General features: G+C 45.2%; 1 protein-coding gene across 7 annotated transcripts in view; it reads left to right on the forward strand.

The window, feature by feature from the left end:
- FOXP1 (forkhead box P1) overlaps nt 1-24,326 on the forward strand; it is a 642,114-nt gene that overhangs the window by 74,358 nt on the left and 543,430 nt on the right. The window lies entirely within an intron of this gene.

The following is a 24,326-nucleotide window of genomic DNA, read 5'->3' on the forward strand; positions in this document are numbered from 1 at the left end:
ATCCATGATACGGGATCCGTGGATACATTGGCCCAACTGTAATTAATAATTACCATATATACTTGCGTATAAGTGTGCTGGATGAGTTGAGGGCAAGTTTCAAGCCAAAAGTCATAGAATTTGCTGTGATCCATGAATAAGTCAGTGGGTTAAAGTGCTGAGTTGACGAGTCTGTTGACTGCAAGGTTGGCAGTTTGAATCCGCGTGTTGGGATGAGCTCCTGTTGCTTGTCCCAGCTCTTGCCAACCTAGCAGTTCGAAAGCATGTAAAAATGCAAGTAGATAAATAGGTACCACCTTGGTGGGAAGGTTACGGCGTTCTGTGCACTTAGGCATGCTGACCACATGACCACGGAAACTGTCCAAGGGCTCTTTGTCTTAGAAACAGGTGAGCACTACCCCTAGAGTAGGAAACGACTGGGCTTAACACTGGGGGAAACCTTTTCCTTTTACGTTTTAAAACTTAGGTATGTATTTGACTTTGACTTCTTTGACTTCTTTGAAAGTCAAAATGAGACTTTCAAAGTGAGAAAGTCAAAGTGAGACCAGTGAGATTCACCTGTATGAGGCAGCAAAGGAAAGCCCAAATGGAGCAATTTTACCTTGTCCAAAAAGGAAGAGAGGTAAAGATGCTTATGGGAGTTATAGTTTTTGTGAGGAGTACAGTGCTGCACTTCATAGCAGCAGCTCTCATAAAAACTGCAATTCCCATAAGTGTCTTCACCTGTCCTCCTGTTTGGAGTAGAAGCTAAAATCACTACAATTTTTTTGCTTTGCTTTCTGTTGCTGCTTCGGAGTAAGTAAGTTGGTAAGTAAAATGAACCCCCCCTTTTTAACCCACCCCCTCTACATCCTGCTTCTCAGCCTGGTTGCCCCCATCACACCAAGCAGGTGCTCTTAGAAGCTTTTTTGACCACATTGATCCATGTATAGGTCGGCCCGTGTTTTCAGGGTCAATTTTAAGACATAACTCTTTTTGAACTTGTATCCAAGTACATACAGTATATATTTTTGGTAATTGTGGAGTTTTAAGCAATTTAAGCAATTCTTTCAATAATATTTATTTGTAATTAGTTTTTATGTTTAACTACAATAGTTTAAATCAACCATATTCATGGATATCCAATATCCATGGGCCATTTTGAAGGATATAGGGCATAACATGAGCACCCCAGTATTGAGCTGCCCAGTGTCCAGGGCTGTAGCAGCGCCGGAAATGGCTGCTGCTGCATCCTGTATGCTCAGCGGGTGGTGCCGGAGGCTCCTTGGGATTTCTGTCCCCATCCCCTGGTTAAGGCGAGTAACCCACAATGGGACTACTTGATTCTATGGCGACTCAAGGGTTGGTGTAGAATCAAGAGCCTCTGTATCAGGTGGGTAGCGTGACATGGAGGCTCAGGATTTGGGGGAGTGAAGCACCACTGGTCCAGTTTCCCTCTTACCCCGCTTTCCCTGGCATACCTCCTTCCCACTCTCCCTCTGTTTCCCCTTGCCCCTGAATTCCTCCTCCCAGCCTCTTCCCATGTCTCCACTTGCCTCTTCACTGCCCTGCAGTCCACGCAACCACTGAGTGGCAGATCACTGGTGTTCCACCAGTGCTAGTGCTGGCACTGAGGGCCACAATTGTGCCTTACGGCACATTTGCAATAATGCTTGCCAGCGGTGAACCAGCTCACACTGCATAGGATTCGGCCCTCAGTCTTTTCTTTTTTCTTTTTTAAATTGTATTCTTCTGTACCATTACTTAGAGAAGTTTAACCTTTCTTTATCTATAGCAGCCATTTTCTACCACTGTGTCATGGCACACTGGTGTGCCACGAATGGTCTGCAGGTATGCCGTGGGACTTTGGGGTAGCGTCATTTAGTAGTAGGGGCATTGGCTGCTAGCAATATGGTGTGCCTTGTCAATAGTCAAAAGACTGATGGTGTGCCTTGACAATTTAGTACCTTGTCAGTGTGCCATGAGACGAAAAATCACTGATCTATAGGATATGAATATCTTTAGAGATCTATAATTATCTATATGAGATCTTTAGGTTAAAAATCACTGCTCTATAGGCTATGACCCACATATCTATAAAAGTACAGTATATAAAGTACAGCACAATATCATCCTTGATTAAGGGTGTAATCCTATATACACTTACCTGGAGTAAGTACCATTGAACTCAGTGAGACTTGCTTCTGAGTACAGGTATCCCTGTTTACTGAGGGCTAGTTTTTCAACAATCCGCTCTTCCAACATATTTCAGCTATACCTGGAAGTCATTCATTCAACACATGCTTCACTCTTTCAACTTCTTTCTGCAGGTCTAAAGGCTAAAATAGCCCTCCCCCATGTTGATTTGCATATGACATAGTGATTCAAACTGTTTTGGGGTGTGTGTGTGTGTGTGTGTGTGTGTGTGTGTGAGAGAGAGAGAGAGAGAGAGAGAGAGAGAGAGAGAGAGAGAGCCAACTTTAGCTCTGGGTCTATTCCCATTTCCAAAGGCGTTAATGAGAGTCCATTTGCAGCAATCTTTGTGTGACAGCAGGAATTTGCAAGATAAAAAAGGCATTTGCAATTTGCTAGCTAAAAAAGCATTGGAAGCACCATTTGTAAACTGAAGAAAGACTGAGTTCTGGTCTATTTGTAAAGACACTATTCTGGTCTCTAGCCTATTAAATGAATGGGAGATGCCTGTAGATATGCATAGGATTGTCATCTGGACCTCCCTCTGAAGAGTCACAGAATGCCTCCTGGAGGTGTTGGAAAGCCACTTCCAGTTTCCTGGAGGTTCCATGCACCTCGGATCGTGCTTCTGGTTGCATCCGGGAGGCTGTTTGAGGGCTTTTCACAGACCCCAGTAGCCACGGAAATCAGTATCCCTGGGAGGTCCTTGCAGATACTGAGGGCCCACTGTACATTGTAAGCCATCTTGGACATGCAATTCTGTGGAGAAAAGCAAGACAGAAATGGTTTAAAATGAATGAATAAATTCTGGAAATATCTGAGAGCCAATAGTATGAATACAAAGCCAATGTCTTATTTTACAGATGTCAAAAATAAAACAGTGGGTGCTATATCTGTAATACATGCTACCTGCAAATAAGGAAATTCCACCAAAGGGAAAAATGTTCAAGTGTTTGGGGATTAATAAAACCAATGAAACATTGAGTAGGAACCTGCCTTTTAAAAAAATTTTTAATTTGTAATTTTAAGTTTGTTGTAGTCCCAATTAGGTTTTGAAATATTATGATTTGTGAGCTTATGGGACATTAACAGTTTTCCAATTCTTCCCCCGTCCCACTGGTGCAGCCTCACCTACAACAAGTGTGCTGTATATAGCAGTGGGGAGGGGGAGGGTCAGTGGATCAGGAGGCTTTGGAAGGGAAAGGGGATTCAAATTCCTTTATCACTTTGTAAGCCTTCTGCTCCACACTGGAACTTCTTGGACCTGAGCCAGTTCTTTATCTGGTGCGAGTCCGAGGAGAGTAAAGAAGTGGGGAGGCTGCAAAAAGAGGGGATAGGATCTGGTGCATGCCATCACTGCTGGATCTACCCCTCCTTCAGCCTCCCGTCCCCTCATTCCTCCTTTCTTCCCACCCAGTTTTGCTCTTGTCATTGCCTTACCTGTGTTGGTGGGTCCAGGGAGTTCCACCGACAAATGAGGAGCTCTGTTGCCTCATGCAGCAGTTCTCCTGGAATGGCCACTGAATGTCATAAACGGCTGTGCACAACAGCCCAGGCTGCAAGGGCACAATCCTAACCAGGTCTACTGAGAAGTAAGTCCTGTTTTGTTCAACAGGTCTTACTCTCAAGTTGCAATTCTAAGCACACTTTCCTAACAGCCTAATCCTGAGCTACCTGCAGCTCCCAGGCTCAGCGGCTCCATGGCAGGCTCCTGCCAGATCCTGCGCTTTCCATGCTACTACGGGAGGCTCCTTGGGAGAAGGGGATGTTCATCCCCTTCCCCCGAGTAAGGGAAGCAGCCTCGCAATGGGGTTACTCAATTTAGTGCCGACTAAAAGTCAGCGCTAAAGTAAAGGTGCTTGTGTAGGGTGAGCAGCTCTGCCTGAGTGCCTTGGATCCTGCGGAGCTCGACTCCACATATCCGCCTCTCCCCCTCCCCCTGACACTCCTCCCGCTGGCCCCCGGCCATGCCCCTCCTCCCCGACATACCTCCCCCATGCCCCCGGCCACGCCCCCACCTCCGTTCCGCAGCTCGGTGGTCCGGGGGACCGCTGAGCTGCGAACCCGGGTTCCTGCTGCACGCCAGCCCAGCTCTAGCTGGTGCTGGACTAGTTCTGGTGGGAGCCTGGCGGTAAGCCCCGCAAACGTGCCATGCAACTTAGGTCCGTGGCGTGGGGCCGTGCCGCGGAATTCAGGATTGGGCTCTGAGTTTCTTAAGTGCCCTTTCTCTTAAAGGGTCAATGATACAACAATAAGCCTTTAAAATGGATACCTATATAATAATGCAAGCGACTATCAGTGCCCCTCCCCCAACATCTTTACTGGCCACCCTCTGACACTTAAATTTGTCCTTAATTATTTTGAATATATTTTAAATCCAGTGTTCCATTTTGTCATGGAATGTTGACATACCTGTTTATTTTAACAGAAATATTGAAATGACAGTTAAACCGATCTCCCATACAGTTCTGTCTGCCTCACAGTGATTTTGATCAACTATCCTGACATTGGAATTTTTTTGTAATAGCTATAGCTGTAGTAGTGCAAACAACTCATGTTGATTCTTGTAATGTAAATGTGTGAAACCTGGACAGAAATATTCCTTTAGTTATCCAGCCAGAAATGTATTTCTTTTACTCTTGAAGTATAAAAGGATGCCGAACAAAATAAAATGGGATATAAACCTGACTTTCATCAACAATAAGACAGTGATGATTATTGTAAAGCTTCTCCTCTGAAGAAACAGATATACTGTTTGGTTTGCCTTTGCATATGGAACATATTCTACACAGCACAGGGGCATTTGGTGGGCCGCTGTGAGATACAGGAAGCTGGACTAGATGGGCCTATGGCCTGATCCAGTGGGGCTGTTCTTATGTTCTTCCAGAGGGCATAGCATGGCACATAAGTGGCCAAATTCAAGCTGCAACTAGGAAAATTCTCCATGATTTGGGTGGTTTTGCCAGAAGCAAGATCCTGAGTGCCCTAACGCTGATTTCTTTTTGAAGAGAATAAGTAAAGCAGGAACAGAGACAAGACGCAAACCGGCTGGAGGCAGGCAGGAGCTAGCCTGGATTAGGCAAGGCAGGACCAGGAGCTTGAGGAGCAACTGAAAGCCATAACAGCAGCAGAAGTCAAGGAGAGTTGCAGTGCAATCCTACGCAGGTTTGCTTAGAATCAAATTCCATTGAGGTGTACTCCCAGGAATGTGTGGATAGAATTGGAGCATTAATTGTAGAGCTGGAGCAGAGTGAAGGTGTGAGGCGAAGGAAACAAAGCCCCATTGCCTTTTACAAGCCAAAGTAGCTCCTGCAAATAGATATCTGTTCAGAAAACAACAAAGAGCTCAGTCTTAACTCCCTCAGTAGTGATGCAGGAGCTCCAATCGGGTGTGCATGCTAAATTCTGCAGTGGGAGCAGAGTCCTGGAGGCATTTGCTTTCCTTGAGACAAGCCTCTGTTTCCCTAATGGATCTTCTTGGATCTATGCCTTTTATTTTGCTGGTGTAAGTCCAAGGAGAGTAAGGGATAGGGAAAATGATAGGGAACAGGGATAGGATCCCAGTGCAAATCACTGCTCCATAGATACTCCACCCCTCCCCTCCCCTCCCCTCCCCTCCTGGTTTCTCCCACTTCCTGTCCCCCATGCACTGGCTTGCCTGTATTCCCTGAGGTTGCCAGTTGTGGCAGCAGATTGTTGAGACCACTGCTTTTTGCAGCAGTTCCAAAATGGCTGTTGGTAGTGTGCTGTGTGTACTATCATATGGCCGTTTACAGCAATGGAACATCTGTTACACTATTATATATTAGGTTTGGGCTGTATGTCTTGTTAAAGATATTCCCACCCTTATTTGGAGTTTAAAAAAGAATATCCTTGGAGATGGGACAGCATTATATTAATAGGGGAAATACACAGAAAAAGGTGGGGAATTTGTCTGAAAAGACTCCAACTTCATTCCAGACTCTTCTGTCTGTCTTAGAGCTATGTAGATTTGTAAGGGAAGAAAATGGACCAGGCAGTTTTGCTTTAAGGGAGAATATACTGGATATTCCATCTGGATCTAGAACTAGATCTAGATCTAGCTGGATCTAGAACTCTGGCATTCATTTGCCCTTATTGACAAAGACTTTGGGTCTTTCTACACTACAAAGTTTGTAGCGAGTTTTCCCAAAAATTGTTTTTATCTGCATCAGTTATGAACATATAAAACTGCCTTCTGTTGAATCAGACCATTGGTTCATCATTTCTGCCCTGCCTGGAAGCAACTCTTGCGCTTCAGATGTGGGTTGTATGGATATACCAGAGACGGAACCTGGAAGCTTTTGCATGCAAAGCATGTGTTCTACTACTAAGCTATGGCCTTTCCTTTTTAATTTATACCCTGCCATAAGTATATTAATCTCCAGTAATTGTCTTGCTACTGTGTCCACACACAACAATCTGCTTTGCTGAAATCATTGTGTATGATTGAATATGTATATAATGTTTAACAGCTCAACTCAGTCTTGTAATCAGAAGTAGTCTTATCAGCAACTTTTCAAAATCTGACATTCTGCGTAGAACGTGTTAGTGACAGAAATATAGCGCTCCATGAAGGCTGTTACAGTCAAATTCCACACACATGAATTATGACCAATTCGGCTGACTGTTCTGTGGTTTGTTGTGTCTAGTTTGGTTCCTACTTTTAAAGTTGCAGTTGCATTTGGTCATTTGAAGCTTATTTTCATAGTCTGGCCAAACCAGCTGGATCTCCGTGCACTGCAGGGGAACATAAAACCTTTCAGCCTTTGAGCTAAAGTGTTCAGTAGATAAGAAGAATCTCTTGTGTACTGTCTTGTAGGGTTATGTTGGTATACTCCATTTTTTGTGATTGGGTACTGAACAAGGCAAAGGAACCCTTTAATAGAGAGAAGAGAACACTTCCGGTAAAATCCCGATCATTATCATTAGTGAAAATGTTCTCTTAACTTTATGGGATGTGTTAGTGGGGGATTCTTGTAGTGGGGGATTCAATTATCAGAAACATAGAGAGGTGGGTTTGTGACGGATGTGAGGACCGCATGGCAACTTGCCTACCTGGGGTGAAGGTTGTGGACATCACTTCTCGTCTAGACAGGCTGGTAGACAGTGCTGGGGAGGAGGTAGTGGTTGTGGTGCATGTCGGCACCAACGACGTGGGCAAGTGTAGCCTGGAGGTCCTGGAGGCCAAATTTAGGCTATTGGGTAGAAAGCTGAAAGCCAGGACCTCAAAGGTAGCGTTCTCTGAAGTGCTACCTGTTCCACGCGTAGGGCCAGCTAGGCAGGCGGAGATCAGGGGTCTGAATGCGTGGATGGGATGGTGGTATAGGGAGGAGGGGTTTAGATTTGTTAGGCACTGGGGAACGTTTTGGGACAAGCGAGGCCTGTACAAGAGGGACAGGCTTCATTTGAACCAGAATGGAACCAGACTGCTGGTGCATAACATTAAAAAAGTAGCAGAGCAGCTTTTAAACTGACCCCTGGGGGAAGGCCGACAGGAGCCAAGGAGTATCCGGTTTGGGACCCCTCATCCCTATGGGACAAGGATGGGGAGGTTAGAGAACAACAAAGTAAAGACAGAGTAGGAGAAGAAATTGGGAATGGTAGTGTGATGGGATGTGATAAATGGTTTGGCACAATGAGAGGATTCAGGGATAAAGGAGCGAATAAGCAGCCCATCCTGGGGCATTCCATGTACAAATGCTTTTATGCAAATGCCCGAAGTCTCTGAGCAAAGATTCCAGAGAACCGGAATGTCCGGTGACAAGGGAAAACATCGACATAGTGGGCATAACGGAAACCTGGTGGAATGCGGAGAATCAATGGGATACCACAATCCCAGCCTATAAACTCTACAGGAGGGACAGGGAGGAGCGTGCTGGAGGTGGGGTCGCCGTTTATGTTAAGGAAGGGATAGAATCCAGCAAAGTAGAGATTGAAGGTGGGTCTGATTCCACCGTAGAATCTCTGCAGGTTAAATTACCAGGCCTAAGGAGCAATGTAATACTGGGGGTGTATTATCGTCCTCCAGACCAGAAACCGGAAGGGGACCTTGAAATGAGGAAACAGATCAGGGAGGTGACAAGGAGGGACAGGGTTGTAAGCATGGGAGACTTCAATTATCCTCATATCGACTGGGTCAATTTGTGTTCTGGTCACAAAAAGGAGACCGGATTCCTTGACGTGCTAAATGACTGTGCCTTAGAGCAGCTAGTCATGGAGCCCACCAGAGGACAGGTGACTCTGGATTTAATATTGTGCGGTATGCAGGACCTGGTTAGAGATGTCAATATTATGGAGCCACTGGGGAACAGTGATCATGCTGCGATCCATTTCGACACGCATGTTGGGGGAAGAATACCAGGCAAATCTCTCACAAAAACCCTTGACTTCTGACGAGCGGACTTCCCTCAAATGAGGAGGCTGGTTAGAAGGAGGTTGAAAGGGAAGGTAAAAAGAGTCCAATCTCTCCAGAGTGCATGGAGGCTGCTTAAAACAACAGTAAGTGTATACCGTAAAGGAAGAAGGGCTCAGCTAAGTCCAGGAGGGTCCCCGCCTGGTTAACCAGCCAAGTTAGAGAGGCTGTAAAGGGCAAGGAAGCTTCCTTCCATAAATGGAAGTCTTGCCCTAATGAGGAGAATAAAAAGGAACATAAACTGTGGCAAAAGAAATGTAAGAAGGTGATAGGGGAGGCCAAGCGAGACTATGAGGAACGCGTGGCCAGCAACATTAAGGGGAATAATAAAAGCTTCTTCAAATATGTTAGAAGCAGGAAACCCGCCAGAGAAGCGGTTGGCCCTCTGGATGGTGAGGGAGGGAAAGGGGAGATAAAAGGAGACTTAGAGATGGCAGAGAAATTTACTGAGTTCTTTGCATCTGTCTTCATGGCAGAAGACCTCGGGCAGATACCGCTGCCTGAACGGCCCCTCCTGACCAAGGAATTAAGTCAGATAGAGCTTGAAAGAGAAGATGTTTCAGACCTCATTGATAAATTAAAGATCAATAAGTCACTGGGCCCTGATGGCATCCACCCAAGAGTTATTAAGGAATTGAAGAACGAAGTTGCTGATCTGTTGACTAAAATATGCAGCTTGTCGCTCAAAACGGCCACGGTGCCAGAAGATTGGAGGATAGCAAATGTCACACCAATTTTTAAAAAGGGAAAGAGGGGGGACCCAGGAAACTATAGGCCGGTCAGCCTAACATCCATACCGGGTAAGATGGTGGAATGCCTCTCAAAACAAATAGACAAACAGGCCTTGCTGAGGGAGAATCAGCATAGCTTCTGTAAGGGTAGTCTTGCCTCATGAACCTTATAGAATTCTTTGAAAAGGTCAACAGGCATGTGGATGCAGGAGAACCCATGGACATTATATATCTGGACTTTCAGAAAGCATTTGACACTGTCCCTCACCAAAGGCTACTGAGAAAACTCCACAGTGAGGGAATTAAAGGGGAAGGTCCTCTCATGGATTGAGACCTGGTTGAAGACCAGGAAACAGAGAGTGGGTGTCAGTGAGCAATTTTCACAATGGAGAGAGGTGAAAAGTGGTGTGCCCGGAGGATCTGTCCTGGGACCGGTGCTTTTCAACCTCTCCATAAATGACCTGGAGACAGGGGTTAGCAGTAAGGTGGCAAAGTTTGCAGAAAACACCAAACGTTTCCGAGTGTGAAGACCAGAAGTGACTGTGAGGAGGTCCAGAAGGATCTCTCCAGACTTGGCAGAATGGGCAACAAAATGGCAGATGCACTTCAATGTCAGTAAGTGTAAAGTCATGCAGATTGGGGCAAAAAATCAAAACTTCACATATAGGCTGATGGGTTCTGAACTGTCTGACAGATCAGGAGAGAGATCTTGGGGTGGTGGTGGACAGGTCGATGAAAGTGTTGACCCAATGTGCGGCGGCAGTGAAGAAGGCCAATTCTATGCTTGGGATCATTAGAAAAGGTATTGAGAACAAAACAGCTAATATTATAATGCTGTTGTACAAATCTATGGTAAGGCCACACCTGGAGTATTGTGTTGAGTTCTGGTCGCCACATCTCAAAAAAGACATAGTGGAAATGGAAAAGGTGCAAAAGAGAGCGACTAAGATGATTACGGGGCCTCTTCAGCCTAGAAAAGAGACGCCTGAGGGGGGACATGATTGAGACATATAGAATTATGCATGGGAAGGATAAAGTGGATAGAGATATGCTCTCACATAATACCAGAACCAGGGGACATCCACTAAAATTGAGTGTTGGGAGAAATTGAGTGTTGGGAGAAAGAAAGGAAATATTTCTTTACTCAGCGTGTGGTTGGTCTGTGGAACTCCTTGTCACAGGATGTGGTGATGGCATCTGACCTGGATGCCTTTAAAAGGGGATTGGACAAGTTTCTGGAGGAATAATCCATTACAGGTTACAAGCCATGATGTGTATGTCCAAGCTCCTGATTTTAGAAATGGGCTATGTCAGAATGCCAGATGCAAGGGAGGGCACCAGGATGCAAGTCTCCTGTTATCTGGTGTAGTCCCTGGGGCATTTGGTGGGCAGCTGTGAGATACAGGAAGCTGGACTAGATGGGCCTATGGCCTGATCCAGTGGGGCTGTTCTTATGTTATATACCCTATGTGCATTTATAGGTGGAGTCTGTTTGCAGATTTTTCATCCACGGATCTGGCTCAGTGCGGATCCCCCGGACCCAGATTTGGCTCCACCTGAGCCCTCTGAAGGACTTTCTGAAACCCACAGAGGCAGTGCACAGTCCTCTTCGGAGGGAGAAAGCGTTTGAAAATCACAGAATTTGGTTATCCTCGATTTTCTGTGGCAGCGAGTGGTCTGAGAACAGATCCCCTGTGGATATTGAGGCCCCACCTGCAGTAATTTTTTTATTGCTAATGAGAATTTGCAGATTACAAAGAGATGAATCATATCAGTCTCCCCAAAAGAACTGTTTAGTACAATTGGTGGATGGAATGTAGGTTCTTATGTAGTGAATGAGCTTCTCACCATTGGGCATAGGTGCTGGAATTCTAAGATCTCCATGTTATCACCTTGTACTGGGTAACTGGAATGGGAAGTCCTGTCCCTCTCCCATCCAAGGATTGTTCTAATATAGTATCCTATCATTTGGCCTTCTTTAGGGAAAACAAGGTGAAAAATATTGGAGAATGAACAAAGGCATATTAATTGGCCGGTATGGCTCAAGGATCTGTTAAGAGCATGTCTCCCCTACTGTCGCATGTTTTATGCAAAGCTGATGAAGGGAGACCTTGCACCAACCAACTCATCTGGCTGGGCTGCCTATTTAATTGTTTCTAAGCAAAAAGGGTGCAATTAGTCAAAAGTACCCCTTTCTATACCAGCTTGGTTTTTTCCCCCTTTAATTTGCTAAATGTGAAGGATAAATAATTTAGCCTGGTGAAGAATGATAAATCTGAACTAGGCATAGGTGATAAATGACTGGGTTTCAGCAGGGCTGTCTGAACAAGGCATTAAAACAGAGTTGGTGAAAGACTTTCCCTCCTGCTGCATTATACATCAAAATTTGTAACCAAGTGACTGTGAATGTTACCTCTGTTGCCAGTATGTAGAAATCTGTCTCGTTAAATACTTCCTCGGTGTCCTTCTTGTTTGTACTGACAACACTGGAAATCACATGGGAGGCAGAGGTGCTCTTTGGATGACTTTCCTGGGAGATAAAGAAAACCACAGGGATGTGGCAAGCTAGTGTTTTGTGCTGGGAATGCTGAATGTTCAGGAGGTTAGCCTTTGGAGGCGTTGCTGTTGTCATTGGTTCTAAAGAGAGTCTGACAAGTGACTGAGATGGGTTCATAATATAGATTAAAAGGATAAGAAATTGAAAACCTGTTACAAAAGGTTTTACTGTAACAATAAAAAAGAGGAACCTTGAAGGGATGAGTAAAATGTTTCTTGGCCATGAAGGTAATGTGTTTATAACTTCTGAAATGGCATTTAGTTGTTTTGAAAGATATTTTGACTGACAAAGATGTGAATCTGGGGGCCCATTTTTGTACCGCCAAAATCTATTGGTTCACACTGTACATTGCTTTTGACTGGATGCCTTCCAAAAAATCTTTTATAATAGGCTCCTGAGTTGTAACACTGCCTTCAATATGAGGTCTTTACGTGCTTCATAAATATTATTTAAACCTATGAGTATTTCTAAGAAATTGCTTTCCCACACCTATTTTTTAAGCATGAATAAATACCAAACCAGAATAGCCCATCCATGAGGCCAACTAATGCTTTGAACAGCAGGCTGGGGAAGGTGGAAACTGGCAAGGGGTGCCCCACAATCTGTGCTCCACCTCCCTCGCTCCACCACATCGCTGTTCCACCTAGCCACTGCCTCTGGATGGGGTGGGGACTTGCCTTCCCTCCAGTTCCTCTGCTGCTGCAATCTTTCCCCCAAGCACTCAAACAGCGTGCCTTTCCTCCCTCATCACATCTTGTGGTTGCATGAGGAGAATGCTGGAGTGATATGCCTACTTAATTTTTTTTCACATGCAAGAAGTTACCAAACCGATATAAATGTTGCTTTACAACTCACAACCACTAAAAACCCAAAAAGAGGTGGGAGGAAAAAAATGAATTTATTTAACTTGAAAAGCCAAACTGAACAAAAGCATTGTGCATGGGAGTTGTACTGCAGTGCCACACAATAATGCTGAAGAGAGATTATGAGGATAACATGTTGTGGAAGTGTGTAGTAGGGTCTTCCTGATGCTGGAGAACCTTGAAAATAAAGCAGTATATGTCATGTTTAGTCATTGCCAATCATTTATTCTTTCTCTTTATTATGTTTGTTCATTATTATTACTCATTGGATTGTACTAGTACCATGAATACCTCTGTTCTTTTTCTGAGCTTTGGGCACTGCATTCTGATTTAAATGTTTAGTAGGAAAATGAAAGACCGCTTTGCTTCCCAAGAGACAGAAAAGGGGGAAGGAGAATGGACAACATTCTGAATATACAGGGAATCATTGTTTCAGCACTTTTTTTGTCTCACCTCTCAGCTAAGGCAATTTCTACTTCTAAGCCTTCAACATCTGGAATACAATTTCTGCTAATAAGAAAAAAATGAAAGCTGGAATCTATATTAAAATCCAGTATCTCCATAGTTTTCATTTTTAGTTTATATTATTCAGCTAAATCTCAAAATGGTTAAACTAGACAAGGGATTTTCACATTTTAATGACACCCTCATTCATTTATTCTTTAGGAGAATTTTGGAATCAACTTGTTCCTCACTGAAAATAAAAGATGTAATTAAATCATATTATTCACAATATACTGAGAACAGAAATACTATGGTCGTTCTTTGAAGACTGTCTAGAATTAGTTGGTGTTGGCTAACTGGTCAGCTTCATGCTAACTAATAGCAATCATACACTAAGGCCAAATCCTAACCAACTTTCCAACACTGGCATAGTGGTGCCAGTGGGACGTGTGCTGCCTTCTGCAGTTGGGTGGCACTCACAGAGGCCACCTCAAAGTAAGGGAATGTTTGTTCCCTTACCTCGGAGCTGCATTGCCTTTATGTCGGTGCTGGAAAGTCGGTTAGGATTGCACCCTGAGGGCCAAATCCTATCCAACTTTCCAGCCGTGGTGTAGCCAAGCCAGTGGGGTTTGCGCTGCATCCTGTGGTGGAAGAGTAGTTATGGAGGCCTCCACAAGGTAACGGAACATTTGTTCCCTTGCCTAGGGGCTGCTTTGCGGATGCACCAGGGCTGGAAAGTTGGGCAGGATTGTGCCCTAAGTTACCTATGTGCATACTGGTTTTGTTCTGGAGGGCTGTATGGAAATTGGAATGTACGTATGTAAGTCAAAACAGCTAACCATTGCTGGCCCAGTACTATTGCCCTGCATGAAAGGATCACAAAAGATGTACAGTACAATGCTTGTGCATAAGTGCCAGTGCAGCTGTCCATAACTCAGATGGCCATAACTCAGGGAGCCAGTGTACTGTTCATATTTGAAAGCTTTTGGAAGTCATTCTAGATAAATTTGATGTGATTACTGAGGGTGGATTGGATAGCTGCTTCATGTTGTTCAGAGGGCAAGTGCCTTCAGATACTCTTTACCTGATAGATAACTAAATTGAACATTTTCTGTGTTGTCTAGTAAAGTTTCCAGAATGTTTTTAGGGGCATATACGAAACATGTTTTTATTGAGTCAGTCTAGTGGTCCATCTAGCGCACTATTGCTGATGACTTTTCAAATTAATAGCAGCATTTCAAGGCCAGAGGCAGATTCCAAGACCCGTTGCACAGGATCATTTAAATGGAGATACTAGGGCAGTAGTTCCCAAAGTGTGAGCCATGGTTCCCCAGGGAGTTATGGAAACCAGCCAGGGGAGCAATAGAATCCTTGCAAAAAACTCTCCATCCTATACATCCTGTATCCTTAATTAAAGGGGAGTCAGGCCGATGGCCCAATAGGTCAAGGGAGATGCTAGTTGAAAAAGTTTGGGAACTACTGTACTAGGGGTTGAACCTGGGTCTTCCTGTATTTATAGTATATGCTGTATTTATAGAATATATAGGACTATACAATATGCTGTATGACTGAGCTATGATCATATGATCTTTAGTGCGTCTTCATGTGTTTGATATAATGCTGGTAATTAACCTACATTTCAACCTCCTGGCAGCACACATGCACACAAGCATAGCCACAGAATCTTCTTCCCAGCAGCAGAGTCTGTTGTGGCGGTCTCTTGTAAGCCCCCAGTCAAAAGTTACCTTGTCCATTTAACACTCCCATACGCAAAGAGACTGAGGACTCAATCCCATCCAACTTTCCAGTGCCAATGCAGCTGTGCCAACAGGGTATGCGCTGCATCTTGAAATGGGTGGGTATCCATGGAGGTCTCCTCAAGGTAAGGGAATGTTTGTTCCCTCACCTCGGGGCTCTATTGTGACTGCATCGGCACTGGAAGTTGGATAGGATTGGACATAGAGACTGTCTTTGTAACCTACCTTTATCCTCTTTTGTCTGTCCTTTCTATTTCTTAGAAGAAGGTATATCTTGGTAGGCTCCCAGTGCTACCATGGTTACTCAGAAGTAAGTGCCATTCAGTTCAGTGGAACTTATTCCCAGGCAAATCTCAACTGAGTTGCAGCTTAACACAGTGATGGTAGAAGGAGTGAGGAAGGGAGTATTTTATGCTACGTTATGCAATGAAGATCATCTATGGCAAAAGAGAAGCTCACTGTCTTTATGGAACATAGTAATTAACAGAAGTATTGTTATAAGATTCTTAGCTTGGATCCAGTAAGCAATAGAGAGCAAGATATTGGCAAAATGGTGACCCATATCAGTCAACCCAAGACAACCTGGTACCTATGGCAGCATAGCACTTTGCTATGCCAAAATTGTGCTTCCCATATCTGGTGGTGTATCGGTTGCTGGTGCTCATTTTCCTCCTTTTCTCTAGATATGAAAAGGAAGAAGGGAATAGACCAGAGCAGAAGAGGAAGGAGATGAGAGTAAAAAGTTATAGTGTCTCTGAAGCTAGCCCAACAATTAAACTTTTTTCATCTCATGGTACACTGAGAAGGTGGTAAAATAGTCATAGGAACATAAGACGAGCCCCGCTGGATTAGGCCAAAGGCCCAACTAGTCCAGCTTCCTGTATCTCACAGTGACCCACCAAATGCCCCAGAGAGCACACAAGACAGCAAGACACAGCCTGTGTCCTGTTGCCCTCACCTGCATCTGGCATTCTGAGGTAGTCCATCTCTAAAATCAGGAGGTTGCACATATCCTGGCCAGTAACCCAATGGTGGACTTTTCTTCCAGAAATTTGTCAAATCCTCTCTTAAAGGCATCTAGGATACATGCCATCACCACTTCCTCTGGCAAGGAGTTCCAAAGACTAACTGCATACTGAATAAAGAATTATTATCTTTTGTCTGTCTGAATTCTCCCAACACTCAATTTTAGTGGATACCCTCTGGTTCTGGTGTTGTGAGAGGGAACAGAGTATCTCTCTATCCATTCCCTGCATAATTTTGTATGTCTCAATCATGTCCCCCCTCAGGTGCCTCTTTTCTAAACTGAAGAGCCCCAAAAGCTGTAGCCTTTACTCTTAAGGGGGGTGTCCCAGCACAGTAATCATTTTGGTCGTTGTCTTCTGCACCTTTTCCATTTCCACTATGTCCTTTTTGAGATGTGTCGACCAGAACTGGATGCAATACTCCAGGTGTGGCCTTATTGATTTGTACAACAGCATGGCACACCATCAGTTTTTTGTCAGCTGACAAGGCACACTGCATTGCCGGCTGGGGCTCACATTATCCAGCTGCTCTAATATACAATCCTCCCCCAAATTTCCGTGGCATTTCAGTGTGCCAAAGCGCAGTGGTTGAAAATAACTGCTTTAGCCTTTTATTCTCCTGCACACTTGCTCTTCTGCTCCATTCTCCTCTTCCTTTTTGAGTTGAGGCAGGGAATGAGAGGTAGAGCTGCCACTGAACCTGGACAGAGGTGGGTGGCAGATGTCCCCTGGCCAGTTCACTGCTTGAGGCAAATGCCATTGGCAGCCTTGTGGATAGGCTAGCCCTGATCATTCACAAGCCCTTAAAACCAACATCCAACCTCAGTTATCAAAGCACAGTACCATGAATGATATGGGTGCAGTCTAACATTAATTTTGTAATTTTGTGTGCATTTGTGTGTGTAGTTTAAATGCATGGCTAATTTGAGTTTCTTCTCAGAAATGTCTTGAGCAGTGTGCAGGTTTTCAAATGCAAGTTGTGCAGTATTGTTTTGCTTTGTTGCTTGGTGGTGGTGGGACTGTTTTGTAAACAACCTGATGCATTGGCCTTGGGGAACTTGCAGCTGCTCCATTCAGATTCCCTGCAGACATTTTGACAAAGTGGGGATTGTGGAAGAAGGAAAGTAAACAAGAAAATAGCGTATATTTGCTCATCTTGTAACCTGTTTGAACGCACCAGTTGTTTTTAAGTACCGATTCCCAGGTATGCACTTAAAGCTGGTTTGGGGTTCCACCTGCTCCAGGCATCTAGTTGTTGTTTTAAACAAAATTAACAAGCTGGATATTATCTATCAAGTATGTATGCATGCTTTTTATATGTAAATCAGGAAGTCTGCTTTCCCATAATTTCCCGTCTTTTCCCCTATGGTATACAAGTTAGTAATAAAACATTTCTAATCCCTTTGAGGACAGACCTCAATTAGGATTAGACCTCAGGTCTAATTTTACTAGTTTGATTTCCTTTATACATACTTGTATCTTGTCAACATGTGCATGTGTACCAGTCTTCTCAGACTATGAGCTAGTTGTGTAGGTGCATGAGTTTATATGTATATGGAAAAAAACGGTATTGCAGTTTCACCTGGTGTGTAAGGTTGATCCTGAGAAAAATATGTATGACTATGTCATATATTCAAATACAGTTTTGTTGTAATAATGAGCAATAGAACATAAACATGATTTGTTTCTGCTTTTGATTAAAATGTGATAGTGCCTTTCTAGTAACTGGCAGCAGGTAACTCTGACTCTTTGGTCCAGGGCAGGGGTTGGCAACCTTAAACATTCAAAGAGCCATTTGGACCTGTTTTCCAGAGAAAAGCAAACCTCGGGAGCCACAAAACCCTTTTGACATCTAAAATGAAGATAACACTGCATATATAGTTGTTTTTTTTTTTTTTAACCTTTATGCTCTTATAAGTCCCATTTTTATAATGTAGCCCCCTCTTGTAGCTCCCTTGAAGGTGCTGGGGCACCTTCCTTATGAGGAAAGGCCATGGCGTTTGGGCCTCTTCAGCCTAGAAAAGAGGCACCAGAGGGGGAACATGATTGAGACATACAAAATTATGCAGGGGATGGACAGAGTGGATAGACTAGAGATGCTCTTTACACTCTCATATAACATCAGAACCAGGGGACATACACTAAAGTTGAGTGTTGGGAGAGTTAGGACAGACAAAAGAAAATATTTCTTTACTCAGCGTGTGGTTGGTCTGTGGAACTCCTTGCCACAGGCTGTGGTGGCGGCATCTGGCCTGGACGCCTTTAAAAGGGGATTGGACAAGTTTCTGGAGGAAAAATCCATTACAGGTTACAAGCCATGATGTGCATGTGCAACCTCCTGATTTTAGAAATGGGCTATGTCAGAATGCCAATGCAAGGGAGGGCACCAGGATGTAGGTCTGTTGTTATCTAGTGTGCTCCCTGGGGCATTTGGTGGGCCGCTGTGAGATACAGGAAGCTGGACTAGATGGGCCTATGGCCTGATCCAGTGGGGCTGTTCTTATGTCCTTTTATTATGCAGCACAAAGAAAATATTTTTTTTATTTACTATTTACTTACTTTTGCTCTGCTGTTGTCCTGGTCCCTGGATCTTCCTGCCAAGGAAGGAGCTGCTGTGGGCGAAGGCGGCGCCCCGGCCCTGCATTCAGCAGCCAGTGCCCGCAGCACATCACTACAAGGCACCCCCTGCCTGCCCCTGCCACCAGCAGCTCTGTCCCGAGGTTGAGCTCACTGCAGGGCGAAGGAAGGGCGCAAGGAAGAGGGGAGTGGAAAGCAGGTCCGGGAAAGCTGCTTGTGTTGTGCGCGGGGGGGGGGGGGTGCCTTGCATCTCTTCCCATGGCTAGGTGTACATCAGCAAACGGCCAAGGTACAGCTGGTCTGTGGCATGGTGTGGTTATCAGGTGTGCGCAGCTGCACACTGGCATTTAGCCAGCATAAAACTCACTAACATGCAGGTTGATCTTGGTGAGTCATAAAGAAGTTTATGGGCCATTTCACAATTCCATTTTTCACATGTGAGGAAGTTCCTTGGAAGGCTCCAGCTTCGCAGGAATATGAGTTTGGCACATGGCCATCGGTCTGCACAGGGACGTTTGGACAGCATGTGCAATGTTGCCAGCCAGCTCCCAAATGTTCACCAGTCATGGGCCTCTGCCAGTGCTACTCGGTGAACGCATCCCACTGTTCATCTGGCCATCTGCGGTTTTTTCACAACACGGCTCTTGAGTGGGGGCTGGAAGTGGGGCGCCTTCCCCGCGACCGCCGCCCAGCCAGCTCAGCCCCGAGGTTGAGCTCGCTGCAGGGCGAAGGAAGGAAGTGTGCAAGGAAGAGATGCCTGGCTGCCTTGTGCAGCAGGGTCTCGGCCCCCTTGCCCAGCAGGGTGCTTGCTCGCAGTGGGGGGTGGAGAGCAGGTCCGGGAGAGCGCCGCCGCCCCTGCCTGCCAAGGAAGGAGCTGCTGTGGGTGAAGGCGGCGCCCTGGCCCTACACTCAGCAGCCAGCGCCCGCAGCACATCGCTGCAAGGCACCCCCGCCCGCCCCCACCACCAGCAGCTCTGTCCCAAGGTTGAGCCCGCTGCAGGGCGAAGGAAGGGCGCAAGGAAGAGGGGGTGGAAAGCAGGTCCCGGAGAGCTGCTGGTGGTGGGCGCGGGGGGTGCCTTGCATCTCTTCCCTGCCATAGCTTATCTGGGCTACCTGACATGTGTAATTGCAAGCATGATTCTGCTCTTTGGTGTTTATTGTTGCAGATGTTTGTTCTGTCCTGTAAACACATTCTTTCTTATTTGGAGCAGGGGTAGGATCCCTCAAAAGAGAACTATGCAGGTCCTAGCCTCCTCCTTTCAGTTTTACTATCTATGTGTACCTGCGTATTGTTTTCATGTTTATACTATAGCAGTGATTCTCACACTTTTTATCACTGGGAAACATTTTTTAAAATGGCACTCTTTTGTGGCCCACCTAGCTTTTATGAGACTTAAAAAAAGATGATCTGGAAAGAATGTGTCTGTCTGTCCATTTCTCATAATGAGGCAGCCCTGATGCAGCATTCTTCAATCTTGGGGTCGGAACCCCAGCGGGGTTGCGGATCCTCAGTTGTGTGGTTGTGTCAACTTACAGGAATGAAAATGGTTGAAGATCACTGGCCTAGAGTACCACCAGGTAAAGGGGGAGGCATCTGATGTAGCCCTTCTGGTACCAGGAGATTTCGCCCCAGTCCTGCTCAAGTTCTCAGCAATTGTGTTAAAATAGTTTTCACTAGTGTCAGGCTTCATGACAACTTTTTCAGCTCTCTCTAACAAGAATATTTAGTTTATTTACTTGGAGGGCATTATGGGGTGGGGAATGGGCAGCGATGGGAGCAGAGGTAGGAGGGTATGGTCCCAGGACGATCAATGGTGAATCCCCAGTCTCTTACATTTATTTGTTTGTTTATTTATTGGGAAATATAGATTTTTTTGGGAGGGGGGAATATAGATTTTTAATATAATATAATAATATAATATACAGTATTTATATACCGCCTTTCTTGGTCTTTATTCAAGACTTTATTCAAGGCGGTTTACACAGGCAGGCTTATTAAATCCACGCAGGGATTTTTACAAATTGAAAGAAGGTTCTCTCTTTCAAGAACCACCACATTCAAGGTGTTACACTCCGATCTGGTTTAACATTCTGGCCTCCATCCTCCCACGCTCCGAGCAGCTGGAACAGCTCAGCTGCAGCTTGCCAGCTGCTTAAGGTCGCACGGTGCCGGTGGCCTCGAACTGGCGACCTTGTGGATGTTAATCTTCAGGCAAATGGAGGCTCTACCCTCTAGACCAGACCTCCTGCCCCTTTTATTTTAAAAGTTTCATACGACAATTTGTTTTTATTTATGTTTGTTTATTGGGCTTGTGGCATAAAAAAGGTTGAAGACCACAGCCCTAATGAATAACCCTAATGAATAGCTTGAGGGGCTTAGTTATGTGACCCAACCTTTGCCTGGCCCCTCCCCGTCATTAATGAACTTGGTAAAAAAAAGACGTTTATCTGCCTATATGTACACTTATCTCCATATTATCAAACATTTATCTTCTATATTTACCCAAGCTCAAAAAGTGCTGGAGCTCAGCTCTTTGCAGGGCAGTTAGCAGCTATCTAATGTTTGAACAGCTGAGGAATAGCCTCAGGGATTCAGGCAGTAAGTTATCTGATCTTACCATCACCTGTGTTTTCATTGGAAGTTCTGCACCAGAGATGCAGAAATTGGGTCATGGCCTACAGTTTGAGAAACACACTATAGTGTTTTGACCAAATTAAATGGAAGTGAGCCTTTCCACCAATAGGTACCTAACTTTCTGAATTGTTAACAGGGATTCAATATTTACAGTGCAATCCTATGCATCTAGTAAAGAGTAAGTATTTAAGGGTGCTTTCTTGTAGGTGAGTGAACATAGGATTGCAGCCTTAGGGCCCAATCCTGTACACTACCAGCCCATAGCATGCAGCACCCTTGATGGAGCGTGCACTGCATGCTGGGGAAGGAGTGACCAGGCTGCCCATGAGAGGTAAGTAAAACTTTTTCTTATTTACCTCCCTGTAGGCTGCCTTGGCTTCATTCAATGGGTCTCCTTGGACCTATGGTAGCTATTTTGCTGGTGTAAACACACAGGAGTGATTCAGGGCAGGTAAAGAGGAATAGGATCTTCACATGTGTCACAATTACCAAGATCCTCTTCCTCACACCCCCAAACTGTCTTTGCCTCCCCCAAACCGCCCCTGGTGCCACCTACCTGGTCTTGAGGGGCTTCTTACTGCTTCCCCTTACCCCTTGTTGCACTGCAGCGACCCCAATGGGTCTACTTGGATCGAGCCACTTCAGGAGGTGGTGCAGATCCAAGCAGAACAGAGCAGTCAGAGGCCACTCTGCGCTGCCTGGGAGCAGGGGTCAGGATCCATCATAACTGCCGGGTCCTGGCCCTGCCTCCCACTCCCCATCCGCCCCTGGGAACATCTCCCTCCCACCCTCCCCACACCCCCTGACTCCTGCGTCAACCAAGCTCAGCTGGTGCAACTCACTTGTCCTCCAGGGCCCATGGTGGCACAGGAAGTCCAGCACATGTCTGCACCAGCCTAACTCTCTTCAGAGTGGTGCAGAAATGCTTTATGGCACTTTCGCAGTGCTGTTGGGTCGGCGCAAGGAACTTGTGCCAGCCCAACTCCTCTTTAGGATTGCACCCCAAGTTAGATTTCTTTAGTCAAGAGACAGGGCTCGTGGTTAATGAATATTTCTGCAATACAAACATCTGTTGCTAAATCTTGTATTTTGCCAACAAACTGAAAAAGTTGTCCTGTTTGGTATATAAACCTCTGTGTTTATTATTGCTTATGGACTTTTCCTAGGACAAAGGTTGTTTTGGGAGTGCAGAATTTCAGTGCTCAGCTTGGGATGAAGATCAGTGGCTGTAACCCCAAATATTGTGCATATAAAACTCCCGAGCTTTGTCTTTATGATCTGTCCTTCCTTCCAGAAACTCAGGGTGGATTTCTTCTAATTGTCATAATCGCAATTCCTCTGTGAAGTATGTCCAACTGAGGAGATAATAGCAACAGTACATGGTCACCTAGCAGCTAGAATAGTTGTGTGGGATTTGAACCCAGGCTTCAACACTCTGAGTTGCAGTATCCCAAGCTGACTCTCATTTTTGCTTACAATACTATAAGTTGTGAAGAGAAGTAGAGACCAATTACTATATGGATCCTCGATGGTTATCTTTACGCTCTGGTAGATGTGCACATCTAATTGTTCTTAGAATTGGTATTTAATTATATTTTGTCTTCCTCACATACCAAGGGGGGGTTCTTTTCTTGTACATATTCTGGTCCCTGTGACTAATATATTTGACTGGTATATCACTAACAACAACAACAAATATCACTATTATCCAACGTGGTTGTCTTGGGTTTAGTTCTCTGGAAGACGAAGGGTTACAGATTTGATAGCCAGCATCTGGGCTGCAGCACTTAACCATCTTAGGGTGCAATCCAGAGCACTTGGGCTGAAGCAAGTCCCTTGCGCCGGCCCATGACGGTTGCGAAAGTGCTGTGAAGTGCTTTCGCACTGTCTCTGGAGGAGGGAAGCCTGTGCATGGACATGTGCCAGCCTCCAGAGGCTGACATGAGCTGTGCTCGGCTGGCATGACAGGTTAGCCCACACCAGCTGAGCTTGGCCGGTGCGGGGGTCTTGGGGGTCATGGGGAGGGAGGCATTTTGGAACATGGGGTGGGCAGGCGATGGGCAGGTCCATTGGCGGGTATACAGGGGAGGGGCCAGGACTGAGGACTTGTGTCGGATCCTAACCCCGTTCCCAGACAACCCGGGGCAGCTCCACCTCTTTAGAATAAAAAAAATTCTGTAAATGGAACAGTAGCATGCTAAGGAGAAAGCTAGGCTATGTCCTTTCCTAAAGTCTAGCTTTCTGCATACAAGAGATTTAAAAAAAATGGAGAAATATTCTAAAGTCTGAAGTGGTATAGCTTAGAGACTGGTTTACCAATTCATTGAGAACTAGGAGCCTAATCCTACCCCTTTTCCTGCCATAGCAGGCAGCCATGCAAAAACAGGCTGTGCTGCATGCTGTGGTGGGGAGGCGGCTGACTGGGAAAATATTTTTCATAAGCCCCTCAATTGCCAGCTCTTTAGTTGGCATAAGTCTAAAGAGATAAAGGGGGCATGACAGCTAGCTCCAGATGGAATAGCCTCTGGCGCAAGTCACCCATGCTGAGTGCCACCCCTCCTGCTTCCGACGTGCCCCTGGCTCTTCCCCTGTTCTGCCCTGATTCTCCCACTTCACTGCCCTGTCCACCCCACTGTCTTATCGGAATCAGCGAGACTCCTCTTTGCTGCCACCTCATGTAGGTTCCTCCCTGATCTGTGGTGGTGGCCTGGAGCAGATTTTGCAATGCTCTATGGCACATTCCATTGTCGGAACACTAGATCCAGTGGTGGTATGGCCACATAGGATTAAGTTGTAGGTCTTCTTCAGGGTTTTTTTTTTTGGTAACTTAGAGGAAAGATATTTCTAAAGAGTGTACATTTGTTCAAAACTTTATCAGTGCATATTGTGCAAAAGGCCAAAAATAAATATATTGAAACTCAACTTGTCTAATTCATTTGACAATATAAAAGTAGATTAACCTTGGGCCAAGTGGTGCTTTACTGCAAATTCTCTTCATTTCATTTCCAAAGTGATTGTGTATGATTTGTAGTTGGTGAGTTTTGTCTCGTCCTTGGGCGTCATGAGAGAAACCTGTGGTTGTATAAAATTGTATGCTGCTAACTTTTTTGAGGTTTTTGTAACAAATCATTA

Source organism: Tiliqua scincoides, chromosome 2 (genome assembly GCF_035046505.1).
Source record: "Tiliqua scincoides isolate rTilSci1 chromosome 2, rTilSci1.hap2, whole genome shotgun sequence".
NCBI classification, from domain to species: domain Eukaryota; kingdom Metazoa; phylum Chordata; class Lepidosauria; order Squamata; family Scincidae; genus Tiliqua; species Tiliqua scincoides.